The sequence below is a fragment of the Odontesthes bonariensis genome, chromosome 18 (genome assembly GCF_027942865.1).
Source record: "Odontesthes bonariensis isolate fOdoBon6 chromosome 18, fOdoBon6.hap1, whole genome shotgun sequence".
NCBI classification, from domain to species: domain Eukaryota; kingdom Metazoa; phylum Chordata; class Actinopteri; order Atheriniformes; family Atherinopsidae; genus Odontesthes; species Odontesthes bonariensis.
In genome coordinates, this window is record NC_134523.1 from 10,138,711 (window position 1) to 10,156,514 (window position 17,804).

Genomic DNA, 17,804 nt, shown 5'->3' on the forward strand with positions numbered 1-17,804 from the left:
AAATAAGCTTGTGAAGGGATTGGGATGTGACAAGAGAAAAGACATATTCTGGTACATATAAATCAGATTCAACAACCGGCGCAGACCGCAGTAGGCTGCCATATTATTTGTGTGTTTTCATAGGCTACCGGTGTCCTGAGGAGCGTCCAATCCGCGCCTGAAAACGCTTCTCGTTGTGTGTGTCTTCAACACTCAAAGGCAGACAGAGAGGTAAAGCGAGGAGGAGCTCCACCGCCACACGACAGTCCGCGTAAACGCACTCGGATTACAGTCCACTCTCACCGCTGATAACGGCCACACTACACCTCTCCTGCGCGCAGAGCCGGTTTTTAACCAACCCTACAGACTAATATAAAAGGTGGACAGATAGGTAAATCCACCACAGTTGTAGAATTTGACTGTTTTTTTTTGTTAGTCTTTTTTGTTCTTTTTTTTTTTAAACTATGACTTTGATGATCCTGGACTAAATAAAGTAAAGTTTTTTTTTAATCAACACTGCGTTAAATTGCGCAGTAGCCGGGAGTCGATCTTGAAGGAAGGACTTCTGTGTGGAAGCTGATTCTCCTCCGCATCTAATTTGACAGGAGCCTCATCCTCTGAAATCTGTGAGTCACGGACCGAAATTTTTCTTCTCTAACTTTTAAAAAAGATTTCAAGTAGGGGAGATATGCACTTCGTGGTAAAAGATTTGAATTTTGACAGCCAGTCCCAGTTTGCCTCATTTTATCTTTCGTAATTTGCACTGATGAAAAAGAGACCCGAGAGGTGCTTAATGCCAAATAAACGGGTTTTGATTTTATTTTACTGAGTTATTTTAGTTGTGGCTTGTAGAAGGACTGTTCAATCAAAAATAATGATAATAATGATAGTAATAATTGCTCATGATCGATAAATATCAATCTGTTCTGCTTTTTTTTTGGTTTTGATAAATTAAATCTCAAGATACATTTTGAATAAAATACACATTGCATACAAATTTATGGAAAAAAAAACTCTTTTGGAGGTTTTTTGGAGGGGACCTTCTTTTGAAAGAATCCTGATTGACGGAGTCCTTAATTGAGATTAATGCTCAGAAATACCACAGTCAACTTCAGCTTGGATTGGATGCCTTTTGGTGAATCAGTACAAATAATTAGTGGGATTCTTTTTAAAAAAGGCTCTGCAGACATGGCAGGAACTAATCTGAACATGTCCTCCTCTCTACGCAGCTTGAGAGAAGTGAAGAAGATGATTCCTTTTTAGTGTCACACTCACACACAAACACACACACACACACACGCATGCAAGACTTACACATTTGCCAACACCAGTGAAGCAGTTTTATTTACAGAGAGCCCATGAATCTCTTCAGACAAAAGCAGGAGAGAAATGGAGCAACGGTAAACACACAAGAACACGCGTAGTAACTAAGAATAATGCAGAACGATGCACAAAACTGTCTCAGACACACAGATTAAAGGTAATTTCACGCAACCTTTCTAAACTTGCTGTATTAACTAGAATAAAACAGGACTGTGGAAGAAGCAGCTTTTTGCTCCTTTGCTTTCAGAGAGTATTGCTGACTTCTGTGAGTGTTATTTTCCCCAGCCGTATTCATGCAAGACTTTCTTTTCTCCATGCAGTGCTTTAAACCGGCTTCATGAGTGTAGCTCCATATTGATTATTTTAGCAAATTCACAGGAGGGGAAAATAGGCATTCCTTCATGGGCCCACCGCCCACAAATCGGAGAGGAAATAAACCAAAATTGTTGCTTAATGCTGCCTCACTTCAGGATTCTTTGCAGAAACAGTAATGACTCTGAGGAACATGACTGCAGCTATGTTAACATTCGTCCTTTGGAGATGCCTTTGTTTATGTAACCGTGTTTAGGGTAACAGCTTGTGTCCTCGGCGGTTTTATTGAGGCTTTAGTGGCATCAGTGAGCTATGACTGCAAGCGACAGCAACTTCTCAGCAAATATATACAGGACTCTGATAATGTACATATGCAAAACAGAGAAGGACGAGAATAGCAACAAACACACAATCAGGCTGTCAGGAAAGGAAAACAGATTCAGAAGCAGCCCAGAGTGAGAGAGCCAGCCGAATAGAACCGTGCAGATAGGCAGGCTGAGATATGCGAGGTGCCCTGCAGTGAATAGTGTCTGTTGGCAGTCTGTCTGGCTGCTTTCTGAGATAAATTCATCGTCCATGCCAGAAGCGGTCTGTCTGGTCAAGCTGTTCGTGTGGTCAGTAACGGGTGGGCGCTCCCTGTTTGAAGGTAACAGAAGCAGGAGACAGAGGTCTGCATGAAGAGACAGAAAAGACTTTTGAGGGACAATGTGCCACAAATGATGATTTTTTAAAATGTCTTCACTGTGGGCTTGATTTCAGTGGTGTTTCCTATTTAGACGGTTCAGACTTCCAAAGCTATCTTTTCATGCATAAACATGGCAAATGGGGAGGAAGCAGTTATGCAGCTTTTTTGTGCTTTTGTGTCTTATTTTGGACAATGATCCCTCTGTGATCCTGTGGCATTTAGGCCAGTCTCCCTGGGAATACGCCATTTACACACTGCTCAAATGTAAATACATAACTCTACACCCTATGCACGCATAGCTTCTGTCTCCTTTCCTGTCCCTAATACACACACACACACACACACACACACACACACACACACACACACACACACAGAGGCATTTTCATGCAATTGGTGCCCATCACTCAGAGAAGTTCAGTACACGTCCACTGCCTGTTGTTATTCCTCTGTAATAATCATGCTAATGGTCCATGATCTATCATAGATGTATGAAATTATCCAGGATGTCACTCCTAATCTGCATCTGAGCATCATAATCTGCGCCATCACGAACACTATCATGAAGACTGCACTCAATTTACTGCGTAGGGCTGTGTGACTCTGATACACACTCCGGCTGTATAAAGCTTTCTTGGCAAAGCAAAGCAGATCCACGATGAATCATGTGAATTGACATGAACAGTTATCTATGTGGAAATAGCCAGTTGGATGATATGGACATTTTTACTGTCCTGAAACTAATTACTCCCAGTGCTAGTTTTCAAACTTTTAAAGCGAAGCCAACCTTGCTACACGTTCCAAGAAACTGAAAGGTCACCCATAAGATGTAAAGAGCCCATGTTAGCAAGTCGTACATCAGGCTAAGGCAGATCCAAGAGTGTGGTTTAACCTTTTCGATTTCATAGCGTGAAGGCTCTGTTGGAATCAGAGTTCTTCAGCTACAGATGTATTCTTCTGAAGCGCACAGCTGGGCCTGTACGAAGTGATGAAGGCATTTTAGAATAGCAAAGGACACTTGCGTGGACTTACCTAAAAGTATTGAGCAAGCTGAATCGGTTATAGGATCAACGCTACTCTTCTCTTGTATCTCTCTATGAGTCAGATATGAACTCAATTCAGTGCAAATGCTCTTGCTCGTGATTTTCCATGAGGATGAGAGAATCTCCTGTCGTAAAATTTAATTTCACAGTCATCTGTTTCAGTCATCTACACCCCGTTAAGCTGTTTGCCAAGTACAGGTGGTTGGATGAGCAGCAAAAGGAGCCTGCAGCCTTTGAATGTGATTTGACAATGAACTCAGGGAATAAGTTCACATGAAAATGAACGAGAGGTAAATGTATTTATCTCAGCATTGTTGTTAATCTAATCTAACACAAAATAGAACCATGCAGGAGATGCTGTGATACAGTGCTGAATCTACAACGCTTCAAGTATTGAACGGCTGAGGTAGTATCAATAGGTGGTGCTAGACTAGAGCAAATATCACATGGCCTACAAACAGACAGCAGGGAATGTACCTTGAGAGATGTGTGCAGTCCCATTTCCGATGTTTTAAAATTTTCATGATCATGCCTTTGTGCCTCCTCTTGCTTGTTTTATGTTTTCCTCCGATAAGACCTTAATTCAGTCAGCAGCTCTACCACTCAGGATGCTGCAACTGCACAGCTGGTGGCAAAATGTGGTCCCTTACCACTCAGATTGATTCAGCGTTCCCTATCTGAAATCATGAAGAATCATAAGGAAAGCCAGCATATGTGCAGTTTCACATCCCTTTCAATTATTATTACACAAGTCATCACACACATTTGCCTTGAGGTGAAAATAAAAATCACATTGCAGGTTTAAAAACATTAAGAAATTTGTCAGAATCAAATAAAAGCCATTGCTGGACTTGGTAGAACTTAAAGACTTAGAAATGTATTTTAGATGGTGCCACAATCTTATTATCAAAAAAAAAAAAAGGTGTCTGTGCTTTCAATCAGACTTTCAGTGCAAACTCAGTGAGCCAGAAATGTTTCTAAATTTCCAGCAGGCTAAGAAAGCTGTAGACACTCTTTAAAACCCAGAATCTTCTGTTCTTGCTGCTGTTTTGAGTGGTTACGGGCAAACAACAAGTAAGAAAGACTATGACTAACAATTACTCTAATTGTTGTTAATTAACTAGACGCACAGCTTTAAATCAGTGTGGAATCAGTGTGTGACCAGAGCCCTTTACATTAAGCACTTTCACATCAACATTGTGCACCCCTTCTGGTTCAATGGCAGCACTGTGATTAATGCATTCTTTGCTGCTAACATCCATGATTACGGAATAAATCACTCTCTGGTACTATATTTGCAGATCATGTACTCAGATCATTTACCTATCTTCTTTCCCTCGCTCCGTTTCTTTACATGCTCTTTTTTTCCCAAAAATATTTTTACCTTCCTTAATTCACACTTTTTTTTCTTATTTTCAGCCTTTTAAAAAAAAAAAACAGAAAGAAAAAAGCTTTGTCAGGACACGCTGGCCTGCCTCGACTTGTTTGATTTGATTTTCTCCATTTCTGTCTCCCCTCTTCATCGCTCTCCTTTTGCTCTTTGTCCGAGACAGTTAGTTGCAGTTTCAGTCTCTCCTGTCCTTTGCTCACGTCCCTATTCCTTCTGTTTCCCTCTTTTCCTCCAAATACTTTCACCTTGCTGCTCCTGTATCTGGTTGGAAAACACTTCCCGAGGGGTTTAGTGTGACTTAGTGCCAACTTCTGATAGCCTTCTGTCGCCCGGGGAGACATGCAGTCACAAAGCATAACTCTGGATTACTGACACATGCAGAGGGAACTATTACTGTTGTCTTGTCTTGGACAGTTTACGAGATTTAAAACAGACGATTAATTCCATGGTGTTTACCAGCCAGATGTCCAAATATACACTAAAATATGCTGGTGTCTTCATATAAATATTAACATAAATATAAACGCTGACATTTTGATAGATGCAGTAGAGTGTTATTGACCCCCTTCTTTGAATTTGGTGCTCTCAACCAGCTCCAAAAGAACAACTCCCAGCATATGTGCCTGCAATCAATAAAGAAGCTGTCACAGATGGTTTTTTACTCATGAAAGTTGCACCACGGACAAATAATGGCATGTCAGAGAAAACATGAAAAGGTTGTTAAAGGAATAGTTTGACATTTTGGAAAGTAGAATTACATGCCTTTGTGTTGAGATTTAGGCGGCAGAGAAAGATAAAGCCCGTATTCTTATTATCAGTTTTGAAGCTAGAATGAGGATTTTCTTTGGAAATCTTGAACTTCAAATGAATTATTCTCAGCTTTTTATTGAGCTTTTTATTGTGTCTTTGTTATGTTTAACTTGCCAATGTCTTTATGTAAAGAAAAACAAGACTCTTGGGCATTCTGTACTGCTGTCAAACATTCATTCTCCTGCTGATGAGTTTTTCTTATTTAATTACATTACCTGCTCACACAGACAAAATATTCTCTTCTGACCTCTCTTTTGTGTTGGGCAGTATCTCTTTAAATGAAGCCCATCTCTGTAGTTAAATAGTTCACATCTTTTTTTAATTAAGAAAAGACTGCGTATTTAAAACCTGTCTCATAGTTATATATTAACTTTTATTTTTTAAGGACTTTCAGGGACATTTCAACTACATTATTGAAGCAGATTCAAAACAAGAACAAAATGTGGTTTTCATAATGACTGAGAGCATACTGACTGTAGCACCTATACCTGATAAAAAATGAGCAGTCTAAAATTTAAACACCTAGTTGCTCATCACATAACTTGCTGTGTCTCTTTGAAAAGGTGAAACCTAAGAGGCCGCCTGCTATTTTTCTTGACATGCCCATTATTAGTCTGGATCAACCAATTTCCTGCATGTGCACAGCAGCAGATTAGGAGTAGAGGCTGGACTGCTGCTTTTGTAACCATGACAGCCAGCCATGTAGGTTGACAAGTCACCAACTTATGGGGAACCCCTGTAAACGTGGGGACCAAACTGTGGTTAAGACTTGGTTTCAGGAATAGCTAGAATTCATTCAACGTTCAGGGAGGGTAAGGGGCTATGAAAGGCATTGTGCGAATGGATTGTACAAATATGTGTTCGTGTATGGGAGAGAGATAGGGAGGGACAGAAATATTCAGTAGTTGTTTTAGAGTTTTAGGAGTAAGTAAAAGACCCATTTAAAAAAAAACAACATACTTCTGTTTGATGCATTTAAGCATCTTTAGGTAAAATCATAGCAATGCTTTTATTTAAAAGTCTTTTATCACTCACATGTATTTATTGACCGGAAACCAAATATTTATATCAGTGTGTGAATTTTAGTTTAGCTAAGTTAACTTTAGTTTATTTTAGAGAAACTGATTAATTGCATAGCTCCGTCCAGTAGGGCCTATTTTTGAGAAACTTTCTTGCCATCTTTACACTTTAATTTTTCATTTATCTACCAGTCAGACAAAGGAAAATAAGACATGCTGTATGCCTTGGAGCTGCTGCAGGAGCCAGAGTCAAGCTATGTATATATCGCCTTTTCTTTCTGTTTCTTTGTTTCTTAAAATGACATTAGTCTGTTTATTCAATGTCATCTATCTGGAACAGCAAAGATAAATCTCTGTGATTTTTAAACATTTTTTATATATCTTTTAGCTTGAATATTTATTTTTTTATATATTTTTTTATCTTCTACTTTATATTTTACTTCGTGTTTATTGCTGTTTTACACCAGGGATAAGAGGGAAACACTATTTCAATTCTGTGTATTTCCTGCACATATGGCAGCATTGACAATAAAAGTTGACTTGACTTGAGAATGAGTTCACACAGAATAACTTTTGCAAGTAACAAAGTGACTCTCTAGAAGGAACAAATCTTCATGAAAACTTTTGACAATGAAAAAAAAATCTAGTCATAATGAACAAAAGATGATTCAGATCATAAATGATTCCCGTACCATTTTTGAGGCTCAAAGAAAAGTCTAGCAAGAGGATTAGAGACACGCTGGTCTGCTTAGGAGACTCCTGAGGTTCAGCACTGAAGTCTCACTCCCAGGGGGCTTGAAAGCAAAACCCAACATAGTTTGCAATAATTAAAGTATCGACAGCTTGTGTTTTTTCCTCCTTCAATGACAGTTGTGTGTGTTCTGTGAGAGGTTCGTAATTCGTACTTATTACAATATCCCTAGACCATCAGACCACTCAATGATTTCCTTTGCTGCTCAGCTCTTTTTCATCCTCATTTTCACTCACACTCTCTGTGACTCAGAGTCGGCTGTAATACTAGGTGTAATGACCCACTATTAAGGTTTTCAGTGATTGATCGCGGCCATCTAGGGAAAGCCATTATGTAGACTTTGGAGGTTGTGACGAGTGTCTTTCTCCTTTTTTTGTGCTACTTTTAGGTCTGTGTGTTGAAATTCTGTTGGTTTCTGTTGAATGATATTTTGTTGCTGTTTAAAATCAGGAAGTTATTACTGTCTCGTCCTGTGCCATTTCTCATCACTCAAGGACTATTTGCACAAATATACTCCCTGCATCATCTGTGGGAAACTTCAAATGCCGTCTCTTTTCAGCCTCAGTGGCAGTGCCTATGATCTTGGGTACCATCACACACTATTGTCCTCTCTGCCCTCTTGATCTTTCTTGGTGAAGCAGAGATGGACCAAGCCGGCTGTTTCCAAGGGCTTGAAAGGGCTTCAGAATGAGGCTTAAGGGGCTTGTTGTGCTAAGAGAAAGTGATTTGCAGTATAATCACCCTGTTCTTCACAAGCTATCTGGTCACAGTTCTCTACTCTTTCTCTTTTTAATTGCCTTATTTTCTTATGTCTTTGTTCCCACAATTTGTAATACTGCTTCTCATGCTAATTGAATTAAGGTTTTAAAGTTTCCTTATTTACCCTTTCTGCTATCAGATCACTCTATTTATTTCCACCTCATTTAATTTGTTCCCATTTTTACCCTCATGCCATAACATTAATGTATTGTTGGAGGGCTTGTGCTGCTACTTTAGTTATCCTTCTGTCTCCTGCTTTTACTCCTGACAGCACAGATCTCACTCACTCTTCCCATCTCTCTCAGTTTGTTTACAGCTTGTAGCACCCAAACAGAACCTGCTCCCTGACCCAGCAGAGTACACAAGGAACTCATTTCCCAGAAAGGTAGCTGTTGCTAATGCCTGTCAGCTGAAGTCCAGTGGCAGAGATACTTCTTTAATTGCTTTCATGCCCTCAACTGCAGTGTGCTGTCTGTGCACATTGAGGCAAGTGGAAGTTCCCAATTCAGGATAGAGTGGGATCTGTGCCTATCATGATCATTTCCTATCATTCCTTTTTTTATCTTTGGTACCTCTAGGTTAGCTTTGCACCCATCTTAACTCCAAATTGTTTGTAAATATTTTAGAGCAAGGAAGAGCTTTCTCATGAGGGAATTGTTCTCCTGAGAATGAGAGGATTTGGCGAAAGCCTCTTCAGACTGATCGAATTCCTGGTGGCAAGCACGCTATGTTTTCGAGCACGTCGCCACCCGAGTCTAAGTCGCTAATTGCTTTTCTAAGCACAAAATATGTCAATTTTGTTGGGAGTGATAAATGCAAACTGTGATTGCTTCTGTGAGTAACTCTGTGTTTCTGTGTGGTTGCAGAAGCAACAAATGGATACTTTTGGAGAACAAATGTATCACATTTTCTGATAAATGGGAAATTCTCTGATAAATGTGAAATATTCTGTCAGTGCAAAGCTCCCACACAACTCTCGCTGTCTCTCTCTCTCTCTTACTCCCTGCCCCCCTTCACAACCCCAGAACAGATCTATTTACTATTTATTACTCTGTCACCTAACATTGCCCTCTCCTGTTGTTTAGAACAGCAGTTCAAATTGTGTACATATCACCACCTTTTGTATAGTGTCTCCATATTTTTTTAATATTTTATATTTTTCTTATAACAGTCCCTTATTACCTAGCGTTGCATAGCTTTTCTATATTTTAAAATTCTTATTTAAGTTTTTTATTACCTAAACTGTTGACTACGAGAGAGCCTCTGCACAAGAATTCCAATGTGTCTGGACTGTTGGTTTATGCACAAATGGCAAATAAAAAACCTTGAACCTTGCATCAATGCAAAGTACTGTTGACTTTTGACTCAGTGTACCCATGATATTTGTATTAAACGTCATTCATACGACCAATACCAAACAAAACAGTTTCACTCATAGCTTGGAGTTCTGGCTTCTGCCCTTTTAGTGTTGGAACAGTCTCGACTTTCAGCTTCAGTTCCCCTGCAGAATCAGTGTCACAATAGGTCTTTTTTATAAAGCTGTCGTCTATGAAGTGTAGCAAACAAATCCAAAAACACATTGTCTTCGTTGATCCAAGAATGAGGGGTATTTAGTTAGGCTGAAAAGGGTCGGCTAGCCCTCGCAACCAAACGTATGTTTTCTGAAGACATCTAAACAAAAACAAAGTGCTGTGCTCTGAAAAGCAGTGGTGTGTCACTCATTTCTTGCAGCGTGAAAACATCTGCATGAAAATGGTTGTAGTGGATGCCATACACATTCTACCTGAGGTGTGCAATGCCCTGAGAATATGACCATTTATGGAAATCTGGGAAACGGGATTTCTTGCATGCAAGAGATTGAGACTCCTGGAAAAGTTAAGTTCCCTTTTTGAAGAATTCTAAAATGCAGATATAATTATTTTTTTCACTGCAGGTGTTGTATAATGATAATGATAATACATCCTGTTAACACAGTGAATAAGTCAGACCCCCCCCCCATAAGAAAAAAACATGCTGAGAGCCCTTTAAGCAAATGTTTATGTGAGATCTCTGCAGCAAAAGGTTTTATCCCTCCCTGAACTGATTTGATTTGATTATCTTCAAAATTACATCAAATTTTATTGCAGTATTGTTTAAACTGGATGGAATAAATACATTTATTTATTGTTTTGGCATATACTGATGCCTTTATTCCTTTCTCTTTTTTTTGACAGATGGTTTCATTGACTGATAGAAGGTTTTCTTCAGAAAAACGTGTTTAATCTTGAAAGGAAAGGAAAGCATACTGCATACTGTTTTAATTCTTATTGCTATTCTATGTCTATGGTACTGGAAAAAGCCAGGTTTTCCTGAAGATGTGAATTATGAACTGTGCATGGAAAGAGGGAATAAAGAGCATTCTTTCATCACTTAGATGACAGTGCAGGCCTGGTCTCAGCCAATCTGTCATCATCTTTCTTTATTTTGAACTGGCACTATAGTTCTTGAGTGTGTTTTTGTTTTTGTTGGTAATTTTTTTGACAGTGAGACATGAAAATGACAACATTCAAGAAATCAGAACCCAGAAAGATTTTCTTTGATTAGAACTTTTTTTTTCACATTTCCATTTACATATTCCAAAACAGTAAAATCATTAAAAATATTAATAACAAAAAAAAACTTTCAACTGCAGTTAATGAATTTACTGAGATTTTATTTCATACATACAAATCTATAAAGTACAGATTAGTCAGTGTAGTGTAACTATTATCAAGAGAAAAGTCACATTTATAATAGATAATAAAAAGTAACTACCGTATATTGATTGAATTTTGAATTATTTCTATGTCCTGCAGTAGTTTGAAGCTACAAACTACAGTGCAACAGGCAAATGGTGATATCCTAGATAGGCTATGATATAATGTTTGAAGTATGCAAGCTAACATGAAGTAAGTTTAATGAGCCGACAGACTGAAAAGTGACTGCCCTGTTCACTACTGCTTGTGTCAATGGGTTGCTACTCACTTAAAATATGTCAGCACAACTCAACCAGTTTTGCATCTTGTTTGAATTCCAAAAGTTACATTTTAGTACGTTTTGGCTTCAATACACACTGTTCAGGTTTGGACGAACGTTTTTGCGTTTTAATCTCTTTCACTGTCCACAACTCATTCTCATGACAGATCAGAAAAAGAAATACTGCTCGTCCACGGAAAAATATGTTACAAATTCACAATAATAACTCTAAAAATGTACGATGCTCCAGTTTTACCTTCATTCTTCTCATATTTGGCCATTTCTGGTAAGACTGGGCTGTTGTATAGGACTGTTTTTAGGCACAGTCAAAGATATCGCCATGATTTATTTCACTTTGGTCATCTTTCATCGAGGTTGCCTGAGAATTGCATGTTTTTTAGGGTTGAACTGAGGGGAAACTAAAAACAGACACTGAATTAGGAGCAGTGTAAAAGCAAAAGCAAGAAACCATTAAACCAAGATAACTTAACAAAGTGTAACACAGAACAAGACAATGAATTGTGCCACTAAATCATTCTAAGTCTCAGAAATTGTTATGAACTTTAATACAATATTTTGCTGGTCTGCAGTGGCACGACTTAGGTTTGTCTGTTTTGGGGTTCAATTGGATCCTTATTTGTTGCTACCAGCCAAAGAACAGATCTATAGTCTTTGAATAGTCAAAGAATGTATTATTTGAAAATGCAGTGACATTATAGTCGACATTTAACAACATAAGTCGCAAAAAGGCTGGATTACCTTCACAACACAAACTCAGCGATCATAAAGGAAAAACACGGAACATCTAGTGATACAACCATAAACAGCGGGGGTAAAAAAAGTTAATCAGTATCTGGAGAGTTTGGTGAACACTTTTGGGGAGACTGGCACTACAGGAAAGTCCCATTTCCATATCAGGAATGCGTTTTCCCTGAATGCACAAAATTTGATAAAAAATATTTCTCAACTTAAGAAAAGCTATTATGTAAATCTCTACATCTGCACTCACAGCCCGGGATGATGAAGGAGAGCGCCAAAACCTAAGTGCTCATCAACTTGTTATACAACTAAAAACCGTTCAAGAAAAATCAAAAGAATGAACAAGTGATGTGTTGTTTAATAAAGTAATAAGTTGGCAGTCAGTCTGTTGACTTGATTTCGATTACGTGAAGATTGGGAAGAATTAGCAGCGTGGTGGAAACACTTTGAACGACTACGTCCTGACGCTAAAACTTAATTTCAGTGGTGGTTATGCATTATTATGAGGCTGACTGTAATAGTAACAGAACAGAACATCAGGCACATCAATGTACATTCATCCACTGATTAGTTAATAGAGGGGCAATTTGCAGCGTACTTTGCTGGCCACACACTTCCAGGGCTGGAAATGGTCGCCATCAGCATGGCACAGATAATGGTAATGGCATCAGACAGAGAGGAAATGGGAGACAGAGAGACCCTCTTCACCTCTGCGAATGTATGCAAGGTTTTGTGTGTCTGTGGATGTGTATGTGTGTGTGTTTTAATACATGAGTATGTGGAGTGGTGTAGATTGGTTTTCTCTACATCCAGCTCACATTTGCCAAAGAATACTTACATCCACTGCAGATAATGAACTTGGGTTGTGATTAGCCTTTTTGAATTTTCAATGAACGTACACGCATCCGATTAGGCCAACAAAAAAGAGGGGAGTCTCCTACACAGAGTGCAGACTTTCTGATTGGTTTCGAAAAGCCTTGAAATGAAATTTCAAAGACATCATTTTGAGGCTGAGGCTCAAATCATTAACTCACTAAATTGTTTTTTGAGCATTGAACTTATTGAAGTGCCTTTAGATGACATTTGTTGTGATTTGGTGATATATGAATAATTCTGAATTAAATTTAACTTTGCCTCACAGATGTTTTAATGCACTTAGTTTAGATGATGCACACTGCTGTATTTTTTTATTAAAACAAACATTACACCCATCACTTTGAAGAAAAGTGAATTGAAATAAAGTCAGTGTCAAATGTGCACAAATTTAGAAGAAATAACCATTATCAAAATGTAATTTGTCAATGATAACACGGTAGTTAATCAAAGAAATATATCAAGAGAGTAAGTATTTTGCTATGAAAACTAGACTTTTAATTTGAATAAGTACATGACAAAAACCTACATTAAAGTAAGAGGAAATATATTAAATAAAAGCGGCATATGCTTGCCTTTTGTCTTACAACATATTTCTTCTTCCTGGGACATTTTCATGTAAGAGGATTTTTATTTATATTTATTTATGCATATAACAGTTGACTTGACCTGAGTGATAAACATATTCATTAATCCAGGTTATGTTACTGTACTTAGAGAAATAAATACATTCTGTAATTAAATAAAAATGTAATTCAAAATCAATGACTCACTTACTTCTCCTCACATTCCAAAACATGTTTTCATTTGATCATTTTTTTGAATTGCCACTCTTTTCTGACATTGTTGTCCTAATTGCAGGTGAAGTCACACATTCTGTACTTATCACTTCCAATTTTTGCACCTTAAGTATGTATGTCCAAAAAAAAAGGAAGCTGCACCTGTCTTTTCTTCTGACTCATTCTCCTCCCCTTTGTTGTGTGCAGCATTTTGAGCCATTTCTTCAGTCCCAAATCAAGCAGCATGGGTGCTAATGGTTTCAGATGATTTTCTCATAGCACAGCTTTTACTACCTCCAACAGATACACAGAAATACTGTAGTTACGTCATCGCCTCCTTAGTACCGTCAAGACTCAACTTGTCATCGTGGTGTTAGTCCAAATTAATAGAGCAAATATGTACCGGTGTACTTTCTTTAAAACTGCAAGTTGCATCACCTTTTTATGGTTTCACCCATATCTGTAAAACCTACTTTCAGTCTTTCACTGAATCCAAAAAGTAAACTTCTTGCCACATGGTATGTTCAAAGCTTGAATGAATTGCATTTAATGGGCTAAAACACATATTAACAATAGTAGAATTGGTTTCACTTCAGCTCTCTAGTAATGATTATTTCTGCTGCTGACAATATTTGCTGAGGATGAAAGAAGTGGACCAAGCTACTGGCACATGAAATAAAACATTTTTTTGTTACTTCTTAACTGCAGAAAATCCATGCTCTGTTCAAGACATCCTAAGGTGAGCTATGCTATACAATTCTTTTTGATATTACATTCAACAGATGTGAATTAGCATTGCAAATGCAGCAGGAAAGTATTATCAACTAGAAAAATAATGTGCCTTTAACCACTGTTCACACTTCAATGTATCAGACAACAAGACTGTCTGCATGCAGCATATACTGTCACTCACCGGTAGTGCGTACTGTAGTTTTAAATTGTATCATTTTGATGTGTAAATACATTCAGCCTCAGTGTATTTACATTTCTCAGAAAAAAAGTTTCTTATTGTGTAGGGAAGCTATTTCCATTTCATTCTCAGTAACTTAATTAGATCTTATCCAAGGACAATAAAAATCCTCTTTGTCAATAATTTGGGAACTTCAGCATAGGTTTAGTTTCATTCCATCCAATTTTGCGCATATAGCAGCTCTCAGGCCTGTCGTCATCTGCCGCCTCCAATAAAGATTAGGTTTTTCACTGTCTCTGAAAACTTTCAGCATTGTTTTTGAGCTTTTTGAGGATTTTTTTCCCCCGTTAGCATATCTTTGTGTATGGAGGCATTCATGCTGAGCTGAACAGCTGGCTAAAGGAAACAAATCGACAGTGGGTTTGTGTGTGAAGCTCATTGTACTGAACACGCGCTGAGGAAGATTCATTTGGAGGCCCACTATGATCTTCTGTGATTCATTTCATTGTCTGCTGTGAGAGGGAAGTAATGTCCCTGTGTGTATGTTTGAAAGTGATAAGGACAGCTTGAATAATTTCCCTTTTTGCTCCTTGAGTTTTTGATGTTGCTTAAAATATGCACCAGTGCCTCAAAGACTGATGTTTTTCAATCAATATAAAAGTTTTGTGCACTAAAGGCGAAGTATGGTCATTTTTTTTTTTTTTTATTATCGATGCCAATGGAATTCTTATAATATATGGCAGAATAAAAATGATAAATAATAAAATTATCCTCTGCTGTGATTATCAAAAAAAGAATGAAAAAACATTTATCTGCCACAATGACACTTTAGTTGATGCGTTTTTAAGTGCTTTTTGTCCCCCTCTTTCTGTTCAGTAAAGAGACTTCAGATTTCATATTGACCTATTCATAATGTTTTTTTTTCTCCATCATATGAGCTGGAATAAGATGACAATGGACATTTGGTGCTCATTCATTCAGAACGGAATAAAACAACAATCGGTGTTGTTGTGAATTGAAAGCTGAATTGAAAGCAGTGCTTCACCTGTTGGTCTGTGAGCTCACAATCCCTCTGCTGCGCACAATCATGTTTTCGCATGCAGCAGATGTTCATTTTCAGTACCACAGAATATGAGGCATGATGTTATTGTTTTGCGGGTAACACAAACGGAAAACAAATCAAAATGGAGTGTTTTGTAGATAAATGCATATATATTTCATCCTGTCCTGAAGCAAAGCAGAGCACAGGCAGCACTTTAAAAAACAACATAAAGAAAAAGTTCCAATATTTCACTGGTAGCCAGTAACAGTCGTTCAGTATCAGGGAGAAATAGTCTCTTCTTCGGTATGGATTATGGATAAGCTGGTGGAAAGGCAGGAGAGAAAAGCATGCAAGTGGAGCTCCAGGAAAGTTTTTCTCTAATCAAGCAATCTGACAGTTTAACCGGGATAATGCGTATTACCGACACAGCATCTCATCTCATAAAATGTTTGGACTCCTTCTTTCCTCAATATAGTCGGCGAGTAACTGCATTTATATGCAAACATGTACAAAGCCCTGTTAGCACAGTTAGCACCATTGATACCTTGGTTAGGTCTGACGCTGGGCCTACACTGACTGTAAACCAAGGAGATGGCGACGCATGATCTGATGTCACAAGCCCAACCCAATGGTTTTCCCAGCCTCACTCAATGTTAGAGTCAGAGTAAGTGAAATTCTTCACCCTGTAAGTCATCTTCCAAACAGCTTGGTTTCGGTGCCAAAATAAACACGTAGAAAAATCTGTTATCAAAATAACTATATGTGAGTGTAAAGTAAAATTAGTCTAAGAACAGTTAGTTTCTTTTGCATGTGTCCTCTCTCATCTTTCCTTGGCCTTTTGACAGTTTCCAGTGAAAAATTGTGGCGCTTTGGGAAAAGACCTCACAAAAAAAGATATGGTGCAAATAGACCCTTTTCTAATACTAATCACTCAGATAGGACAGTAATGACATCACACCAACAAGATGATGCAGTGGTGGTCCTGAGGCAGTATTTATTATGATGCTGTGGGAACAACGTTAACCTGGAAAGAGGAAAAGATGGTTCAGTGAGCTGTTCTCATTATTGGTAAAGCTGTAATATTTTTGCATTTGCTCTCATAACAACTACTAACAAATTATGGATGTGCAGGTACTTATGTTACATAATGACTTTGATAATATAAGGTACTTTACGCATATTAAATAAATCACGCCTCCAGAGATATGAGATAAAAGAGTAAATTTTGGGAAAAAAAGATACTACATGTGAGTGTTTATGGAAGTCAGTTGTGACACCAGAACATAATCACACATGAGTGCACCCAGTAGTAAATTTTGCATTATTATAGGCATGCTTATACTGTGCTTATATTTTCACACACACACACAAATACACGCACGCCCAGAGATAATGAACGAGACTGTAATCCCTCTCATCTGAGCTCCCTCAAAGCCTGAAGAGGAAATGTGCGATAACACCCGTCCTCGTCTTCTATCTTTCTGCTGCTTTTGTGTCATCTGATGTCATTTGCATAATTCTTACTTTTTAGCAAGGATTTAGAAAAACAGGTTATTGTAGCTCAGTCCCCTTCAGCAAGCAGCATGTGTGTCTATTCAATTTAATACCAAATTCAACCAAAAACACACAAAAAAAAGCTAATTTCATGCTGAAGGGGACTGAGCTACAGTAGCCTGTTTTTCTAAAGTGCCAAACCATTGTGAATATTCATACGTGGCATTGAGAATGTTTTCTCTGCAGGCATAAAATGTCAATAAGGCTGAGATGGTACAGCGCAGGTTTTATGTCTGGATGAACTGTTTATTGATTTAGAGAAATGGTCGTTTGTGTCTTTTCCATATCTGCTTAAGGTTATCCTGTGATGAAAACGTGATTGTGAAAAGGTTACAGACAGAACTGTGGTATTTTGTATGCATTAAAAGGATGTGTCTGTGTGCACACGCTGCTCTTTATTTTCAAGTCTTATTGAATCATGCAGGGCTTGCAATGCCCTCTGAGCATCAGCTGGATAGATTGCGCTCTGTCTCTCGTGTGCCTTTGCTGCGCCTGTTTTAACGGTGCTATTTCTGTCAACCTGTTTATTTCTTTCCTCCCACCTAGCCTGATTTATTATTGACGGTGTTTGTTCCATTCACCTAGTGTACATCCCAGAGCTTTTAGTTGCTCCCATAAGTACCTATCATTTTCCATTCAAATAAGCCCTTACTCTCTGGTGCTCTTTTAAACTGTCTTATTTGAGTTCATGATTGAGTAGTAGGGTTTAGTTGGATGTCTGCCCTCGGGGCTTCAGATCTCATCTTGCAGGATCCATTCTCTGTCTGATTGCAGTCCTTGATCCAGAGGGGCTTATCTTTTAGCTTTGATTTGTTGGGCCTC

At 38.2% G+C, this 17,804-nt stretch overlaps 1 protein-coding gene across 2 annotated transcripts in view; it reads left to right on the forward strand.

The window, feature by feature from the left end:
• The first annotated feature begins 205 nt into the window (after positions 1–205).
• calcr (calcitonin receptor) overlaps positions 206–17,804 on the forward strand; it is a 62,745-nt gene continuing 45,146 nt past the window's right edge. The window contains exons 1-2 of one of the 2 annotated variants that reach the window (XM_075449050.1): positions 206–605; positions 14,185–14,215. The gene's annotated coding sequence lies outside the window, so the exon portion shown is untranslated. The remainder of the gene's footprint in view (positions 606–14,184; positions 14,216–17,804) is intronic. The other variant, XM_075449049.1, reaches the window with a different exon arrangement.